This window comes from Sarcophilus harrisii, chromosome 1, assembly GCF_902635505.1.
Source record: "Sarcophilus harrisii chromosome 1, mSarHar1.11, whole genome shotgun sequence".
NCBI lineage: Eukaryota > Metazoa > Chordata > Mammalia > Dasyuromorphia > Dasyuridae > Sarcophilus > Sarcophilus harrisii.
The window spans coordinates 349809138-349813877 of NC_045426.1; the positions used below are offsets into that span (position 1 = coordinate 349809138).

General features: G+C 40.1%; 1 long non-coding RNA gene across 1 annotated transcript; it reads left to right on the forward strand.

Annotated features, from left to right (window-relative positions):
• The first annotated feature begins 346 nt into the window (after window positions 1–346).
• Window positions 347–1892, forward strand: LOC116420503. The gene is made up of 2 exons (XR_004230839.1): window positions 347–616; window positions 1294–1892. It is a non-coding gene; the product is annotated as an uncharacterized LOC116420503 (long non-coding RNA).
• Window positions 1893–4740: the final 2848 nt, after the last annotated feature.

Here is a 4740-nt window from a genome sequence, read left to right on the forward strand (position 1 = left end):
TAGCAGTGCACCAGAGGGAAGGGGGTCTCCCGGGGATAGTTCTGTTCGTGCCATCGCCTCCTCCCTCGCCATATACTTCCACTATCCAGGAGCTTGTTCCGACAAATCTAACTGCGGGGCACGAGTTCACCCGGGCCCCGGGTTAACTTATTTCCCTTTTCTTCCCCCAGGCTGGAAGGAAAATTAACCTTCAACTATCTCAGCGGCTCGGAGGGTGGGGGTGGAGACAAGGAAAGCTAGGTGTTTGGGACCAAGGTGCGGTGGGGGAGGGAAAAGGTGGGGCGTGAGGGCAGGGGAGAAAGGGGAGGAGGAGCTTTTCCTACGTCACTGGGAAAGTCCCTTTTTAAGCCGCAGCGCCAGCAACCAAAGTCACAACGCCAGAGAAGGTTCCAGTGAGTACCCACCCGACGCTGCTTGGATCTCCCGCTGACGCTGTCTGCTCTGCCTTTGTGCACAGCGCGTGCTCCAATCTGCCCTGATCGCCAGAGTTCCTGCGGAGTCGGAGATATGTGTATTTACTCTGCTCGCAGCTTGTCCAGGCTGTCTTGGCAGGACGGACCCGCATACTTATGGCTCCCGGCAGAGGAACCCAATCCTCAGCCTCTTCAAGGTGAAGGTAAGAGAGTAGCTGGTCTGAGATGGGGAAGAGGCAGAGGTGGCGTGTGAAGCCTACAGGGGACCCGGGACTGGAAGCGGACACCGCTGCTTCTCCCTCTAGTTTAGCGAAATCTGAGATGTGTTTACTACTAACGTGCCTTAAAGCCGTTAAGTGAGATTATGCTGACTTGGTAGGGGATGAAATGGTGATGAGCCTTTCCCCATTCCCGGGTCTGGAACAATTTGGGGCCCGAGAAAAGATAGTTGGGTTCTGCCTCTAGGTTTAGGGGCCTGTGAGTCAAATGCGGAATTTGTCATTGTGGAAGAAGTCAGGACTGGAGGCTTAGGGATGAAAAGATCACTTGTGGAAGTTGACTAGATTGGGGAAAGGCTGGAGAGAGAACAGCCCGGGAAGAAACTTGCTCGGAGGAGACTCGGCCTTCTTGAGCCAGTTTTTAACTGGACTGAAGCAATGACCGCACACATTACCTTCACCCGCCTTCACCCCCACCTTTCCGCCTACCCCCGAAACACACAACACACAGGAAAAAGCAGGAATTATCTTTAGCACCTTTCCTGGATAGGAACCTTGATGAGGGAAAAAAGAGTAGGAAAGGGTAGAATTGATTGTAGGAAACACCTAATGTAGATATAAGCTAATTGCTTACATTGCTTTTTGTTTTTTCCCCAAAAAAGTTATTACTGCAGTGGCCAGAATAATGAGACAAATTGGAGACAAGCTGTTTTTGAAATATCTAGTAGGCACGTTGTTGTCCCATTTTGAAGATCCTCAGAATATTTCCTTACCAAGGATGTCAGCGGAAATGGGAATGTTTTGGGAATGAGGAGTTTTTTGGTGAATGCGCACAAGAATATCCATAACAGAAAAGGATACTTGGAACCTTGGTGAATGCACACAAGAATATCCATAACAGAAAAGGATGCTTGGAACCTGAAGCTTTTTTTGTTCGATTTCAGTGCCACTTACTGATACAGATGATCTACTTCGTGAACAGTGTCTCAGCCTCTTTGTAGGATTGAACGGGATTTGTGGTTCAATCTGCCTACCATCAAAAGATCATGTACATTTCCAACTAAAGTGTGTTGGTAAAACAAGCCACATTTTGTCCGGATTCTTCCCGAAATGAGATTGCTAGGACTGACTTGGAAGAGTATTTGTAGATTTGTAGATTTAAAGAAAAAGAATTTTCCAAAGTTGAATTGTATGGTGAGAAATTTTTTTATCTGTGAATTTGTTAACTTCTGTATGACATTCAGTGTTGGATCTGTTAAAACATAAATAAAAATTAAAATAAAATAAATATATATAAATAATATATAAATATATAAAATATATAAATAAAATAAATAAATTAAATAAATAAAAATTAAAATTAAATTTATTTATTAAATTTATTGGGAAAGAATGGTAACTTGGACTAAACCCAGAGCCTTGGGTTATGTTGGAATGACCCAAGGCAATGATGTTGCCTTAAGCCGGACAAATCACACATTACTTGTTGGTTTAACAGCTTGGAGCACATGAGGGAGGGACTATTAGGTGGTTAATTATACTGGGGTAGGGAACAAGGGAAGGGAAGATCCACTTGGGCCTTGCTTTTTAGGAAAATGACTGCTTAAATTAATTGGGAATAGAAAAACACTTGGCAGACCCAACAAGCATTATTTCAATACCAGGCATGGGGTGATAGGCTCAGCACAGTGGTAGCAAAAGGCAGCTTAGCCTACTGATTTGAATCTGAATATTCTTATTCATCCTTCACTTAGGGGCTATCAGTTTAAATAAGGGCCTCAGGGCAGCCAAGTTTCTTTTTATTTTTTTAATGATTAACTTTTTATTGACAGTACATATGCATGGGTAATTTTTACATTATCCCTTGCATTCCTGTTTCAATTTTTCCCTTCTCTCCCTCCACCCCTTCCCCTAGATGTCAAGCAGTTTTATACTTGTTACATGTTATATACTATAACATAGTATAACATAACTATAACTCCTAGATACAATATATGTGTGCAGAACCATACAATTCTCTTGTTGCACAAGAATTGGATTCAGAAGGTAAAAATAACCTGGGAAGAAAAACAAATGTAAACAGTCCATACTCATTTCCCAATGTTCCTTTTCTGGGTATAGCTGATTTTGTCCATCATTGATCAATGGGACCTGCGTTAGATCTTTGTCGAAGAAATCCATCAGAATATATCCTCATTAACAATTGCCAAACCTCTTGTTCCAATTTTCACCTCTTACCCCGCCCCCCAGCCCCTCCCCTAGATGGCAGGATGACCAGTAGATGTTAAATATATTAAAATATAACTTAGATACACAATAAGTATACATGACCAAAACATTATTTTGCTGTACAAAAAGAATCAGACTCTGAATTATTGTACAAATTAAGCTTGTGAAGAAATCAAAATGCATGTGTGCATAAATATAGGGATTGGGAATTCAATGTAATGGTTTTAGTCATCTCCAGAGTTCTTTTCTGGGCATAGCTAGTTCAGTTCATTACTGCTCCATTAGAAATGATTTGGTTGATCTAGATTTGCTGAGGATGGCCTGATCCATCAGAACTGGTCATCATCTAGTATTGTTGTTAGAGTATATAATGATCTCCTGGTCTGCTCATTTCACTCAGCATCAGTTAGTGTAAAGTCTCTCCAGGCCTTTCTGAAATCATCCTGTTGGTCATTTCTTACAGAACAGTAATATTCCATAATTTTCATACACCACAATTTATTCAGCCATTCTCCAACTGATGGACATCCATTCAGTTTCAGTTTCTAACCACTACAAAAGGGCTGCCACAAACATTAGTGCACATACAGGTCCTTTCCCTTCTTTATAATCTCTTTGGGATATAATCCCAGTAGTAACACTGCTGGATCAAAGGGTATCACAGTTTGATAACTTTTGAGCATAGTTCAAACTACTCTCCAAAATGGTTGGATTAGATTTCCAACTCCACCAACAATGCATCAATGTCCCAGTTTTCCCACATCCCTCAACAATCATCATTTTTCCTGTCATCTTAGCCAATCTGACAGGTGTGTAGTGGTATCTTAGAGTTGTCTTAATTTGCATTTCTCTGATTAATAATGACTTGGAACATCTTTTCATATGACTAGAAATAGTTTCAATTTCTTCATCTGAGAATTGTCTGTTCATATCCTTTGACCATTTTTCAATTGGAGAATGGCTTGATTTTTTATAAATTAGAGTTAATTCTCTATATATTAACCAAATCATTTCTAATGGAGCAGTAATGAACTGAACTAGCTATACCCAGAAAAAGAACTCTGGGAGATGACTAAAAACCATTACATTGAATTCCCAATCCCTATATTTATGCACACCTGCATTTTTGATTTCCTTCACAAGCTAATTATTCAATAATTCAGAGTCTGATTCTTTTGTACAGCAAAATAATGTTTTGATCATGTATACTTATTGTTATCTAAGTTATATTTTAATATATTTAACATCTACTGGTCATCCTGCCATTTAGGGAGGGGGTGGGGGGTAAGAGGTGAAAAATTGGAACAAGAGGTTTGGCAATTGTTAATGCTGTAAAGTTACCCATGTATATATCCTGTAAATAAAAGGCTATTAACAATATTCCATAATATTCATATACCTCAATTTACCCAACCATTCTCCAATTGAAGGGCACCCATTCATTTTCCAGTTTCTAGACACTACAAAAAAGGCTGCCACAAACATTTTGGCACATACAGGTCCCTTTGCCTTCTTTAGTATTTCTTTGGGATATAAGCCCAGTAGTAACACTGCTGGATCAAAGGATAAACGCAGTTTGATAACTTTTTGGCCATAATTCCAGATTGCTCGCCAGAATAGTTGGATTAATTCACCACTCCACCAACAATGCATCAATGTGCCAGTTTTCCTGCAATCTCTCCAACATTCATCATTATTTTTTCCTGTCATCTTAGCCAATCTGACAGATGTGTAGTGGTATCTCAGAGTTGTCTTAATTTGCATTTCTCTGATCAATAGTAATTTGGAACACTTTCATATGAGTGGAAATAATTTCATCATCTGAAAATTGTCCGTTCATATCCCTTGACAATTTATCAATTGGAGAATGGCTTGATTTC